The following is a 16,465-nucleotide window of genomic DNA, read 5'->3' on the forward strand; positions in this document are numbered from 1 at the left end:
AGGTGCAAAGAGAGTGTAGATAGTGTCATCTCCTCTAGCTCCTGCCACTGATCGTCAGACATGTTTGAAGGTCTACCTGCATTACCACTCAATGGTCGATGCAACCCTCGTTGTGTCAATGCATCAAACATACACTCTCTCCATGCTGCAAATTCTGACCCATCAAACGTGCACATTTCGGAGAGATCATAATCTGAGCGATCACCTGTCTCTGCCATGAGCACGATGTAGCAAACTAGAAAGCAAAACCACCTCACCAACAACACCTTGAAACTGTCTACCAATATGGCCAGAAACACAATGTAAAACCTGTGAGACACACTCCAAAATAGAGCTCCCGCAATGTCAATACAAGCCTCGCCTGCTCTAGTATCACACTGCAATCTGTAAGCTAATCACCAAGTCCACACTATGCGGTATCGATGCATACACACGCACAAGTCTCCCACCTGCAGAGAACACCGCACGCAAATGCTGAGTGCAACCCGCAATCTCTACCTAGATCGCATAAATGATAGCATAAAACTCCTGGGAAAATTTCGCCAGAGTTTTGACGCACAATGGCTATCAACACAAAATAACCATTGTCCTGCAAGCTCAATACAATGAGCAATCAATGCGCATCAAACCGCACTCCAAATGCATGCACCAATCTCCACACTTTGCATACATCATTGCAAACACCTGCAAATCTAGTACACAAATATCTGCTCTACCTGTGACTGCCAAAAAACATGCTCGAGGCATACATTGCCGAGCTCAAAATGCAATCACATTAGTCTCCCTGAGCATCAAACCACATAATACATACATTGTATCCTCCCACCTGTGAGGAAACTTGCAGTAAATATCACTCTCACATTTGAGAGCAAACCATGTGTGGAATCTTCGACACACAATAAACAACTGCTGCTGCAAAAAATTCAGCGTTCAGAATTTGAAAATTCTGATATGGCGAGCGCGTCCGGAGCATGCCAAAACCCCAAGGTAGACTCCTGGATCACATGTATCCGAGTCCAGGTGTGAAAGCTATGCCAAAAACCTCCGTTTCAACCCAAAAACGCAGCATAAACTGCCAAAAGAGGGCTGAAAAATGCAGCTCCTCAACCGTAGCTCGAATGAGGTTTCTGATGGCTCGAATGGCTTCAAAAGGGGGGTAAAACGCCAGGACATCTATTGGAAACGCTCTCGGAAAGCTAAATTTGTCGATGCCGAAGTCGAAACCCTGTTTGCACTCTTGAAAGTGCGCGCGCGCGGACGCGATTTCGGGAATGAAACTGGCTCTCCATTGTCATCGTGACTGTGTACACACGCGCTCCCTCCGCACCTACGCTCTGATACCAATTGAAGGGGATCGGGGAGCACCACAGACGAAGAGAGAGAGAGAGAGAGAGAGAGAGAGAGAGAGAGAGAGAGAGAGAGAGAGAGAGAGACACGATGTGGGTGGGGAGACTGTGAAGTGGCAGCTCTCCCTATACAGTATACTCACTATAAGTATAGGGTAACAATGGGCGGGCACCCATGACCTGGGCGACCGGTCAAGGCACATAGGCCTTAACCCCAACACTTAATTGTTTAATGTTGGTAGACCTAATTGTTCTTCAAAAGATAGCTCTTAGAATCCTATCATTCCATTTCCCTTATGCAATGTACACTTCCGTACGCTACATGCATTCATGTGTGTATTTGAGCATGTGCTTATGGTACACATTGGATATGCTTTCACAATGAATCCTATTGAATGGATTCATTGAAGAAAATGGAAGGATTACTGAACTCTATGGGTTGTCAAAAAGGACACGTCTTTTTATCAGTAGACAATAGTGGAGACAACACTTGGGAACGGGCTCAAAAAAATTCAATGACTGGTGATAAAGCGAAAAGTTTCTTTCAAAAGGTCCGGAGGTCTATACACACCCACGCCAATTGTGTATTTCAAATAATTGGATCCAATGGTGTATTTCAAATAATTGGATCCAATGGTGATGCTACCAAAGAAGGAAAATGGTGGGATCTGTGAAGAAATTTTTGTAGTTGTGCAAGTGACAAAGATACAACTGTGGATGTTGTGAACAAACGTAAATTTGCCTAGGCATCATTCACAAAGGTTGTGCAATTAGTGAACCTTTCAAGCACTACTCTAGAGCAAAGGGAAGAATTTAAAAAGGCACTATGTGAATTCATTGGGGTTTTTTATGTTAATGGGGAAGAAGTCTATAGATCACTACATGGTTAGTAAATTTTTATTGTTTGATGTCTTTGAATAGCTTATTATCTTGACAAAGTCTTATTGGCATAGGTGCAATACATATTGTTTGTCCAAATTTTATAAATTTATGAACCCATATGGCTCGCTTAATATGTGGAGCACTCAAAGAATGGAGAAATCTCATTATCGTGCTATACAGGGGGTCTATTTTAAGAATAATCGCCATGGTGATGGACACACACCGTCTAATTATCTTGCCAAAATGTTTGAATATTTTTTTTGGACTACTTTTAGCCACACTCAAACTAAGGAGTGTGCACAAAATTCTACCATTACAAAGGAAATTTGAAGACTTGCTTGCACCAACAATTCTTGACAATGGCATAGGACCCGAGGGTCACAAAGGCACGCATGGTGTACCACAAGGATCCATCGAGGAATATTTTGGGTCCATCACGATAAACCATGAATTTCCTTTTTGGCAAGTAATCGGACAATATTAAAGTTTGATTTGATTGCATGCTTATTTTTCCTTTTGTACTATAAAAATGCCTAAAGAGCTCATTTGATACTTTAACTCTTGCAAAGACAAGAATGACACACACAAAGAACACATTGAAGGTCATGTACATAGAGAAGTCCACCTGCAAGTTCCAAGAGGCATAAAGCTCCACGAAGAGGAAGCGCAAAGAGAAGAGCAAAGGAAAGGGAAAGTAGAAGGAGCCATAGAAAGGTTTTGAGGCATGCGAAGGTCTTGAAACAACCAAAATCCAACCCTAAATCAATAAAAGTGGTGGAAAAGTCCGTGCATGGTAGGAGCAATGTGCTAAGAGGTTGGAATGATAAAGATGATTCATCTTGGAAGGACATGGACCATGAACACACAAATGAAGAGCAATGGAATGATGAGGACATGCAGAGCGTGGATTCAAATGTGGCTCCATTCACATCATAATGAAATCCCAACCATTAGTGAACACATGAGAATAGGTGATAAAACAGTTCCCATACCACCGGGACCCCTTACAATTGAGGAGGAGGACTTGAATCATAATGAGAACCCCCAGATGCTGTAAAGGAATCTATAAGTGTCCATAAACATAAGTCCCACAAGAGTTGTTCCACCAATGAGGAGGGCGGAACAAGTGCGGAAGGGTTGTTTCACCAATGAGGAGGACACAAGGGTTGTTCCACCAATGAGGAAACAACAAGTGCAAAAGTGATGCAAGGCATTTGCTGAGATATGAAATTATCAAAAGACAACATCATTGCTAATATGCAATGGCCCTTTTGCGAGAACTTGGAGAGAAATAATACAAAGCTACAAGATGGACATGCGGATGTAGGCAATGGATTTGGAAGCGATACAAGTAGCCACCGAAGCACACCTCATTGGTCTCTTTGAAGACACTAATCTTTGTGCCATCCATGTTAAGTGGGTCACAGTACACACAAAAGACATGCAATTCATCGTCCGATTGTGCCACGAGCATGATTAGATTTTTTTAATATACTTTTGTGTACCCTAGTACATTCCAATTTTGTAATTCAACACCAATTTTGTGTAACTCGTGTAAACAAGCGACAAAATTTCACATGGGTAGTAGTAATACTAATGTGCCAACTGTTGGATTTCCATTGTACTGTAATTGATCCTATGTGCAAATTTTTTTATTGTTGATTGCCGTAATCTCCAAGATTTTTTTTGTTGATAATGTTTTTAGTTGCTTCATAGTAGGATTGTACTTTGGAGGAGGATGTCTGATGTTATGATTTTGTGCTTTGGACATAAATTTTCTTGTAACCATCATTAGGAAAAGTATGAACCCTCTAGGTTGCCTTTTGGGATTAAAGTTAATTAGAAGCCAACCAATAGGAAGAGGGTGGTGGATACACTTTATACCCTCAAAAAAGTAGGGGGACAAGGTAGCGAAGGGAGGTGGCTAGGGGAAAGGAATTTTGGGGGGAGGGGAGGGGACCACTTTGACCTCTTTTCCCCCACTTTTTGGTCCGAATTTAAAAATACACTAAAAAAATCAAATTTCAAGTTTTTCCTCCGTAAAAGGTTTCTAAACCTAATTCATGGTCAAAAAAGTATTTTTGATCTCCGAAAGTAAAAAACGTGCACTAAAAATTCAAAAAAGTGAAAATTTACAAAAAAATAAATAAAACACCGTTTCCACCCTCCAAAGTCTTTCCAAACCTATTCCATAGTTAGAAAGTGATTTTCTCTCTCTACAAACCCTTTTTCAAGCTCTCTATTGCTGCAACAACCACATGCACTCCCTATAGTCCAGCATTATCTCTCTGCTAGCTTTCTCCCACCTCCATTGTAGCACCAAGCAAGCTCCTCCCCCATCTCTTCCCCTTGCCCACCACATAGTTTCACACCAAGATAGCTCCTCTCCCTTCTCTCACCTCCATTACAGCATGAAACAAGATTCTACTCCTTCTACTATTCACTCACACTACATGTAAACCTCTACTCTCGAAGGTGGCAAAAGTATGAGCTTACATGAATTGCATATCACAACAACAGGAGGTGTGAATAGTGTGTGGGCATTGCAAGGGTTCATCTCCAACATAAAGATAGAATGGTAAGAAAACTACCCTTGTAGCTTACATTCAGAGCTTAACATCATCTCCATCTTTAAGTTTATTATGCTGGAGAGAATAAACCTCTTCATGGCTTTCAATGTTTAGGCTTCACACCTCATAACACTGGGTCGTGCTATTTTGTTGATGGCGTTGGTACACCATCTATAGTTGTGTAGCATGTGATTGAGTCTCACAATGCAAGTAAGTTGTGTTATCTATGGAGAGTTATCAAAGGTTTTTCTTATAATTTATTTTTTGTATAGTTATCATTAGATTATTAAAATGATATCATTTTGTACTTTATAACTTTGCGCTCACATAATTTGTTGTTTACTTACAGAGTCGACTTTTTTTCAGAGGACATGAGCAAGCAACCATGTGCAGAGATGGAAATCACTCTATTTTTGTTCCGTGAGGAATCTTTCACTACCATGTTAAAGGATTTTGATAAGAATAGTAGAATTTTTGTAGAATCTCGAACCAATATGTACTCTCTAGGAGCTCTTAGAAAAGCCATCCATATAGTACTACTATCTTCCCTAGTGTCATAGACACAACAATACTCAAGTGTATATGAATCTTTAGATGAGGAAGTGTGCGCGTCTGTCGCACGTATCAATGCAAGGAACTTGCCAATACACTGTGTGCAAGCCACAAATGGCTCCAAGCACGCAACTAGCCTAAACTAGTAAGCTCAAAGATGGCGATGGTGTGTCACTCACCGCTCTACGCTTGCTGTCGTGGAGAATTCCTCGCCGTGAAGAAGAAGGAGCCGCCGCTGTGCCACGCTCAACCACTTCGCCGCCGCCGTGTTGTCATCGCAATGCTCGATTGCACACTCTCTCTCTATCTCTCTCTCTCTCTCTCTCTCTCTCTCTCTCTCTCTCTCTCTCTCTCTCTCTCTCTCTCTCTCTCACGCATACACACACACACACACAGACAAAGAGGTGAAGAAGAAGAAGATGGAGATGGAGCAAGAGCACTCTTCAATTGCACAAATGAAAGAATGAGTGAATTTTAGGTTTAATTGACTTTTATATGAGCTTACCTCATTCACACTTGGGCGCCCATGCTTAGCCAACTAATCCCTTAAATGTTCCACTTAGAGTGCGCCTCTCATCGGCGATCACTGTTACCCTTTTCCTATTCGACCGACAAGCCCCGTACCTGACTCTACCAAATAAATAATATGGCGTCCGTCTTAGGTGATAGGAATGTGCGTGAGTGTTAACATGCCCCCCTTCCTAATGTAGATTCCGTCCTCGGAAGCTATTGAGTTGAAGCTCGTTCATCAAGGTGGAAGAGCATTTGAGATGAATGTCCTTAGCCTTCTTCAGTCACTGCAAAATCAAACAACATTGGCACAGTAATTGCATTCTCATATACAATTAAAAAGCATATGCAGCCGTAGACAGACAATTTAATTGGTAACAGAATTTTAAACCATTTGTCAGCAATAAACATTAAATTGCAATATAATCAAACGCATAAACAATTGGAAAGGGAAAAAATTAAACAAGTATGGGGTCGCTAATTTAACAATCGAAAGGCACTAAAGATCGACTATTAATACCATGGGCAAGCTTCTCAATTTTCTCTGGTCAATTAAGCTGTTTAATTGTGAGAGCCAAGTATTTCATGTCCGAGGGCTGACTAGAGGCTATAACTAGAAGACCTTGTAGTTAAGCTACGATAAAAGGAATTGCCCATGAAATCATCGCCTGACTTATTTCTTTTCTTTGATCCCCCAAAGTCTTTTCACGGTGATTCAATTTTGATGTGCGTGCTTATTTTGTATGCCTTGGGGCTTTTGCTTTTCAAGGAAAAGCGCCCACACTGGGAACCTCTAGGGCTCTAGTACCATAGGCGATACATGTGAGTGAAGTACCAAATCAAGCTGAGATTTCTCTTCCAGCTTAAGATTTTACATTGTGGCACTTTAATTTTTTGTTTGTTCATTTTTAGCATGTTAATTTTGTAACTTTGGGGGGTCATATAACATTGTTACCCTCCCCAGGCTCATCACACTAGTAAACTCCCTTTATAATACTTAAACTAAAGGTCAATAGGGACTAAGCCCACTAGAAAGCACTAATACATTTCACACAATGCTGCCTAAATCGGATTAAGAACCTAAGTAACCATTGATAATTAGGAAGGCATTCCCCATGGTATTAAAAGAAGATCTCTAACGCCTAGCTTGGTTAAACTAGCTTAGTCGGACTGCTTGATTTTTAAACCTAGACAAGTGATTATGATAAAAAATTACATTGAATTTAATGTTTGATACTAAGCAAATGCTGGATATTATGCTACCAATCACAATTAAAGCAGACAAACATGGATGCAAAAAGATAAGGGGCAATGCTAATGGACAAGAAACACCTCTTTGTGTTGATGGTCGCGCTTGATTTGAAAAGTGGATGAGAGAAAGATTCCATGAAGATCCAAATCCTAAGAACAGCAATTGTTCATGTACACACTATGAAACACAAAGAATACCTCTAGGAGGCACATCAGTGGGAAGAAAGAACTTTGCTAATCACTAAACTCTAAAACAGAACTCCTATCGTACTAATCTTACCTACCTCCATCACTTAAGTGATGAGGATCAAAGGTGTTTTATGACATAGGTTTCTGTTTCAGTATACTGGATGTGAATGTGTAGGTCTAGGTCAATGTTTTGAATTTTATTGTGCATACTCATTTGCTAATTGATCTTGCTCTTTATTATTTTTGTTTTTGTGAGTATAAGGCTTAATATATACATTCCCTAAGATTGGGAGATTGAGAGGTCGGGGAGGAAGGTTGAGAGGGAAGCAAGTGAATGATGGATGTAAGCAAAACACTCTCACCTTCCTTGGGTAGATCCTACCTTTTGGAATGATGTCGTCACCCTTTGAAACCAGTTGTTCCAAGTTGTTATAGGTGAAGGCTTTAACCAATAGTTTTCGACCGCCCTATGCTTTTCATCTAGTTGCAAGGGCGGTAAGGTACTCTTCCATGATTTTATTTGCAACATTGTTGTAGGTGGTGAACTTACAACGGGAGGTGCAAACTCTTTCTTGCTTGTATGGATATGTACAATGGTAGGTGGAGGTTGTGTCGAAGCTTCTATTTCCGTATAGGAACTGCACAAAGAGCAAGAAGCTTCATTTGATTTCCCTGTTCCTGAGCTAGGTGGAACAAATCGTTCTTTCTTTGGTACCCAAACTAGCTCTGGAGCGGGTGTGTAGCATTCTATGATTTTTTTCTTTCCACGATCTTCAATTCGTTTTGGAGCTATAGGATTGGGTGCATGGGTCAGGTGACAGGTAAGAAGATAATCTACGTTTTGGCACCCAGATTTGATCATTTCCTTGATAGTAGCCTTGGGCTTCCAATAGTCGTTTAGGAATCCAACGCCACGTTTTCTTACTTTTCTTGGAGCAAGTGGGACGTTTCTTACGAGGCTTCTGTTTTTTAGCATTAGCCATGGTCGCTAAAGAAGCTTTAGGGACCCGCTTGTGTGTTTTCTTTGTTATATTAGGATGAGTCTTGTCAAAATCTATATGCATTGCTTGTAGCATATTTGAGGGTACGGACATTTCATCCCCCTCATGTGTTACCCAGGTCGTCCCCCTGTTTCCCCAAGTATCTATGGTTGTTGCTAGGTGGACCCAATCCACATTGTCAGACTCAGTCATCCAAGTAGAACATCCATATAAGGAGAATCTTCCCCAACATCAGTGTTCGCTTTACACGTGTAACAATATTGCAATGGGTCCGAGTGAACTGTGGTGTCAGATCTATGATCAATTATGAACCTGTTTCCTAGGGGATGTGCTCGACCAGTTACAAGGTCCACTCAAATGACAGAATCTTGGAACTGCAAGTAGACATGGTTTTTAGACCAGTCATGTACCAATTTTTCTTCCCTCATGAAAGGACGTCCTAAGATCATCTCAGATGCCATAGTGTGCTTGGAGAAATCCATAAAAATGAAGGTAACTCTTATTTTATGTCAAAAGACCTTGATCTTGAGATCTTCTAGCATCCCAATAGGTTTAACAATAGACCCATTGGCCATCTTCACTACTATGGTTGTGGTCGCAAGGTGAGGTCTTCCCATAGTTTCCCAAAAAAATTTAGTCACAATGCTAACCCCAATGCCACCATCAAGGATTCCCTTCACAGTTAATCCCTTAGTAGTGATGAATATGGTCGCATTGGATTCATCATCCTCAAAGTATTGTCCCAACTTGTTAATAGGTATTTCTATAACAAGGTTATCATCTAGGTTGGGTTGTGGATCTAAGTGTTCCTCCTCTATTGGCATCTCCCAAGTTCCATCCATCTGTGCAATTTGTGGTAGCCCAAACTTTAGTTCCCCATTGAGGAAGGCTCGAAGAGCTGAGACTAGCTCATGGTCTTTATATAGTTTGGACATGATGATGGTTCTAACTTCTGAAGACATGAAATCCATCCATTTGGCAATGTTTAACGGAACCTTTTGGACTTCAGTCCCTTGACGTGGGGAAGATGGGATCTCCATTTCTTCGATAGGATCAGGTAGTCCCTCTGTAAACATTATTTCCATCAAGAAGTGATCAGGTAGTCCCTCTGTAAACATTATTTCCATCAAGAAGTGAGTATGCCCACTTTCCCATGACTTTAAGTCACTTTCTTCTTGGATGACACTAGGTATGGCTAAGGGTCTATGGACTTGGTGAGGTTGTTGTTGCGTAGGGAACACGGTGCCTGTAATCTGGATCTGCCTAGGTGCTGGTTTTAGATCCCTTTGGGTATCTTCTACCAAACTCCTTAATTGCTTGACTCACTCAATCTCCTTTGTAGGGTTTGGATAAGTTCCTATCTTCTTCTTGGATCCTGACCATTGTGGCTCATGAAGATCTTCCTTGTTGGTTTCTATCTTAGTGGTCATTTTGGTCTCCATGGTTTCACCTGAATCAGAATCCTCTTCAGCATCGTTCATATATACGGGGTCGTCACCAATCCCTATGTTGGTCTTTGAACTGGGGTCTGACTTCGCTGCTTTTTGCAATCTCTGCCTTCGTGTGTTCTTCTTTTTTTTAGATTGGGCAATTGATGTCGTGTCTCTTTCCTCAAGGATAAAATTTTGTTTTTGGAGCATCGATTGTGTGAGTACGTTTACTGATACCACAGTTGTACTTTGTGATGGCTCCTCGGTAACTTCAATCAAGTTTAATGGCGTGATCTTCGGTGCATTTGGATTATTTGGACATTGAGAAATCAAATGATCTATGCCACATCGATTACACATGAGTATCGGCATTGTAGAGGTGCTCACTTGATTGGTTTGCATTAGTGTGGTGTTCTTTTGTAGCCTAATAGGACACTCGGCTATACGATGTGGACCTCCACACTCATAGCATTGAAGAGGTGGTCTCTTAGCAGTGTTATTGATATTTTGGCCTCTTGTCGCAAGAGCAGCTACTTGATATACAGGTTTGACTTGTCCTCAATAGTCCTCCATGTAGTATTGTGGACTTTCTTCAAGCACATCCATCCCATAGGCAATATTAGGATCTATATCTTCCTCACAGCCTTCCAGACAAGCAATAGATGACTCACAACCCACTTGATTCACTGAAGTGATTCTTGGATGTGGTGGTTGCGGTCCTAGCACTGGAGGTGGTAAGGGTGTTGTTTGAACAACATTTTGGGCCCTAGGGACCATGTGTTGTGTTGTTTGTTCAAGAGGTGGGGCCGTCATCAATGTAGGCACTCGAGGTGTGTCTGTCCATGCTAAGGTCTATTGACCATCTCACGCTTAAATACTATGCAATCCTTAGCTTGATGACCATACCTTCCACAAGCACTGCAATTCCCATTGAATTTTACTCTAAAAGTAGGGCATTCACTGGTACTGTGTGGTCCATAGCATACTGAGCACCATTGTTGCTCCCTTCTTGGATACATATGATTGTTTTGCAGAGCATGATTGTCTCTAAGACTCTCTTGAATAGCCTTGGTGAGATCTGCTAAAGTCATCTCAGATATCTTTGGCTCCTTAGCAATAGGCTTTAGAGTCATTGGTTGATGCCTTGACGCTTGTGAGCTAATAGATTTAGGCTCAACAAACACTCTTTCTCCTTGAATCATTAAATTATCCTCGAGTTGGATCTCATTGGTGGTGACTGCTTCCCAAGTGGTGATACCTCTAATGACTAGGCCATTGTAGATATCCTCATGTCGTAATCCCCTAATGAATCTATCAAGAAATTGGTTATTGTTGAAGCGTTCATTTGGATTACAACGAGAATTCAAATGCTTTAAGTGACTAATAAAGTCTCTCACTGACTCTCTTCCTCTCGTTGGGCTTTCTGGAGCTGAGAAGCTACACCCCAAAGCACTCCCTCTTGTATGTATTCTTTCAAGAACAGTCTCCTAATCGTTTTTTCTTCCACCCTTAGGGCTCTATACCAATCCCCTGCCTTCCCACTTAAGGTTAGGCTTAAATCATTACTCTTATGCAGGTCATTGTGTTCTCCTTGAGAATCGCATATTTGTTCAAACACTTTCAATATGCTTTCTCATATCCCCGTCTCCACTAAATTTTTGTGTGAGCTTGGCTATTTGTACTGCCTTACTTCTAGGCTCTCTATCAAGCGTGTTACGCATATTCTCAGCAATAGATCGACCAATAGCTTGAGAAAATGTTGCCAAGTCACCTAAGTGAGCAGGCACCGTGGGTGAAGGTGCTCCAGAGACTACATGTGGAGTAGGTAGGGCATTGGGCTTGGCACATAGGAAGCCCTTGGGTTCCACGTTGGGTACAATGTTGTGCCATGTGGTGGCCCAAAGTTCATATGTGTGGCCCTAGGCATAGCAGATGTAGGATGTGACATGCTAATGCTAGCCGGTATGGTCCCATGGGTATAAGAGCTTGGGTGTTGTGGTTGTGGAGCATAGGTAGTTGAAACAATGGTAGAGGTAGGAACTACATGAGTACTAGGATCCATGGGTGTTTACGATTAGTACACACTTGTAGGTACTATTGTAGGCATTGAGCTACCATGTAGCGGTGCTTTACTAACAAATGAGGTCCATGGCGTGTTTCTCGGCATGCACATCATTAGGGTAGGCATGGTAGCCGTGGTGTCATCCAGGGAAAGATGAGCTAGACTTGGAAAGGTAAAGCTATCACTTGTGGGCTCCGATTGCACCGAGACCCCTGGCGAAACAACATATGGGGGATCCATCGGACTGACCGAGGGAGTCTCCATTTGCGATAAGGTCGGTTGTTTAGCCTTTCTTGTATCCAAGAATCTCAGAGACCCGTTGAAGGCATGTTGATCCCTTTATTCTGTCTCTCTAACCCAATGACCCTATAGATGACCTCACAAACTCTTTGTTGTTGATCCTCCACACTAGTAGCACCCATTGTGGATTGTAGGACATCTAACCAACCCACGTGATAGGTGTGATCTGTGTATAGGTCGGTTAGAGTTTCCGTTTGTAGTTCGTACTCCCAGTTCTCATTTAAGAACACTCCATCTAGGATTGAGGTGCTAGGGGTGTTCTTTGAGCTGTTGCTTTCTAGGGGTTGGCCCTTAGCGGTTGCTAAGTCAGGAGCACTCGATTGCTCTCCTAGCAAGGATATTGACATAGGGGCTTTCGCTTTTAATTCTCTTCGTTGCTCCGCCTTGCGTAAGCTCTCGATTTCCTTTTCCCTTGCTACAAGGATATACCGCTCAACCTCTTGCACTTCGACAAGGCTTCTACCATCAGGTAATATAATCTCGGAGGGAAATAGCTCTGAAGAGTCAGGGGGTGTAGTGAATGAAGTATTCATGTGCACACTCTCTAAGGGCATAGGGTCTACATTGGTCATGAATGGAGAATTTACTTCCCCACCCCCCTCATTTACATCATTAGCTCCATGTTCGGAGCGAGTGGCTCTACTAAAGGTTTCCTTCAAGCGGCTAAGCACGCTCGATCCGGACCTTGGGCCCATGGCAAGCATGTCTTGGCTTGAGCTATCAGGATTAGGCATTGGGAAACCCTCCATGACATCGTAGTCAGAGGAAGAGTCACTAGCCGCTATGTTTGGGTCTTGGCTTGTACTACCTTGGGTCCCCACCGAGGGCTTAGAACCTAAGGTAGGTGGATAATGAGAACTCACGTAAGTCAAAATTCTCTCTAGTTGCTCCGTCTCTAGCACACGACCAGAGTGCAGATGCATGTGCCTTTGGCACTCTACAAGAGTCAATGAATAGCCTCGAAGGTTAAACGCTAACTTTTTTAGGCGTCCGTTTTCACTCGTTTTTTATGTTTTTTAATGATCGGTTTTTTGATTGAAGTGTGTGATAGCTCAAAATGAGCGTATCACTCAGAGGGTCGCGGTGTGCTTTACAGCACAACGTTCGGTCACCTGAAGCTCCATTGGTCCTCAAAAAAGTCAATTTCTAGCTACGTGTGAAGCTAAAATACGTAATTTCAAAGCGACTGAGTGACTGAGGCCTGAGCCTGAGCGTGAGCTTGGGTTTGGGTCTGGGCTTGGGTGTGGAAGATATTCTAGATCCCGGTCCTACCTTTAAATTATTTTTTATTATTTTTTTTGGGATAAGGTCGCCGCGGCTTGCGCGCGAGCACACACACACACTCTACCTACCTACTTACAACTAATACACCTACTGTTACACACTAACACACTTCATTAACTCTAACAGATCTACTTCCTACTTACTATACTTTACATTATACATAACTAACAACCTTAATACTAACACCTTATCACAGAGAAATCAAAGTACCTCTCAAAACCTCATTATCAAAGAAATACTCAGTAGTAAAACAAAATTCTTCTTCTCAACACACACACCTTCCTTTCCTACCTTTCCTACAATTGAAATTGCACCACAAAGAAACACAGAGTGCCACTGAAGCTTAGTGTATGGCATTCCTCGGCAACGGCGCCAAAAATGTGTGCGTTTGTCACACGTGTCAATGCAAGGAACTTGCCGATACACTGTGTGGGAGCCACAAATGGCTCCAAGCACGCAACTAGCCTAAACTAGTAAGCTCAAAGATGGCGATGGTGTGTCACTCACCGCTCTACGCTTGCTGTCGTGGAGGATTCCTCGCCGCGAAGAAGAAGAAGCCGTCTCGCTGCGCCGCACTCAACCGCTTCGCCGCCACCATGCCGTCGTCGCAATGCTTGATCGCACTCTCTCTCTCTCTCTCTCTCTCTCTCTCTCTCTCTCTCTCTCTCTCTCTCTCTCGCATATACACACACACACACACACACAAAGAGATGAAGAAGAAGAAGATGGAGATGGAGATGGAGCAAGATCACTCTTCAATTGCACAAATGAAAGAATGAGTGAATTTTAGGTTTAGTTGACTTTTATATGAGCTCACCCCATTCACACTTGGGCGCCATGCTTAGCCAACTAATCCCTTGAATGTTCCAGTTAGAGTGCGCCTCTCATCGGCAATCACTCTTACCCTTTTCCTATTGGACCGACAAGCCCAGTACCTGACTCTACCAAATAAATAATACGGCGTCCGTCTTAGGTGATAGGAATGTGCGTGAGGGTTAACAAGAAGACAAATACTTATAAGAGAAGCCTAACAACAACAACATTGTCTCCGTTTGTAATTATTTTCATGAGGTTGGATTCCTCTATAAATCAATATAGATATGTTTTTTTTGTTAAATGGTGTCGCATTGAGTGAGAGTATTTAATTTAGATTACTAGAGTTTCATACAGATTTGAGAAATATTGCTGACCTTTATGGATATTTTGATTTGCCTGTAAGATGTTTCAAGTCTCAAGTCTTAATCACTCTACCATGAATAAATTCAAGCAATATTTTGATTTCAATTTAATCATTAATGGTTATTCTTCTTAATGTGGATCATAACCTTTATCAAGATGTCCTCATTTGGGGATGTTGAATATATATCATTATCAAAGTTTCAAAAGTTGAGAAAACTAAATTCTTGCTTTCCAACATGTTATTGTTTCCATACTATGCCTATGTCAAGCTTGACTTAGAGAAATGACAACTTGAGATGGAGGTGTTGATGTATAAGGGTGACTTATTATTGATTCTTGTTTCATCATACATATATTGTAAAGCCTTTGAGTTTCCATCTTTTTGAGTAGTGTTGACAAGTTTTTGGTATCAAATCTTCTTAAATATCCCTATTCATGAGCTATTGGTAGCTGTTTCTTTGGTATTGCTAAAGATGGTACCAATAGCTATTACCTTGTGAACTTAACTGTTAAATTGCGGATTTGATTTTTACTATGTAGCTCATTTGGATAGATAAAATGTAAATATAAATTATAAATACATGCATTGTTAACATAGAAGATATGTACCACTCGAGCTTATGTAAACTGCTAATCAAGAAACCTTTGGTTGGATACTATAACAATAGGGGTCACATATGGTTTCCAATACCAAAGAAATGGCTTAACCAAAACATTCGCAAGAACACAAGGTGGACACAAGGAAGTAAAAATTGGCTCCTTATTTGGTCGATTTCTAGGGCTAAATTTAGTGCACAGGATTTGTGAGGCCTTTGACTTGGGGAGTTCACTAAAGTATATGTAACATAGGACATGTGTTCAACATAAGGGATTTTATATTCTTGTAAAGTTACAGAAACATGTGTAGATAAGGCCTATAAGGGGTACTTTTAATCTATTCTGGTGAACGCACATGATATAGGAAAATGTTACATACTGAATGTTCCGAACCTTTAAACATAGAGAAAAGGGGGGGGAGGGTGCTCTAATTACATCAAACACTACACCTCTATCTCATGGTAATGCTTAAAAAAAAGCCCCTGTTTGTCATTATAAGGTCCCAGGGACCCTCAAAAAGAGGGACCACAAGGGCGTGCAGAATGGCCATCCAAGGTCCCTGGATGGCCATTCTACGCGCCCTTGTGGCCCCTCTTTTTGAGGGTCCCTGGGGCCTTATAATGGCAAACACAGACAAAGACATTCCTAAGAACAGGGGCAGTGGACACAAGGAGCAAAAAATGGTTGATGAGCATGATACAGGGTTTAAACACCATATTAGTGAATTCGGGAATTTCCCAATTCCCACTTTCAAAACAAGCTTAAGATTTGACCACATGACCAAATCTTCAGCAAATTTTAAAGAGCATGACTTAGAAGAGATTTTCAAGTACTACCTTGTGGAAGGCTTTGTCCTTGAAAAAATATTTGAGATTTGTCCATATGGCCAAATCTTCAACACATTGGTGATTTCCAAATTGGCTCTAAAGTCTCAAAATCTCTAATATGGTGTTTTTAGGTATTTGCCATTGTGGGGGGGGGGGGAGTTTGCTATGAATACATCAAACTACACACTTCTATCTCATGGCCATGCATAAAAAAAAGATTGTATTTGCCATTTTAAGGCCCCAAGGACCCTCAACAAGAGGGGCCACAAGGGCATGAGAATGGCCATCCAGGCCATAGCAAAATGGGGGGGGGAGCTCTTTCTCTCTGTACATCTAACGTAACATCCTTATCTCATGCTCATACACAATAATTTTGTAAATTTTTGCCATGTAAAGGCTCCCAGGGTCCCCAGCAGGAGTGGCCACAAGGGTACGCGAAATGCCCATCCAAAAGTCCTGGATTGAACTTTTAAGCTGTTTTTTAA

Source organism: Adiantum capillus-veneris, chromosome 26 (assembly GCF_014529385.1).
Source record: "Adiantum capillus-veneris isolate H3 chromosome 26, ASM1452938v2, whole genome shotgun sequence".
NCBI classification, from domain to species: domain Eukaryota; kingdom Viridiplantae; phylum Streptophyta; class Polypodiopsida; order Polypodiales; family Pteridaceae; genus Adiantum; species Adiantum capillus-veneris.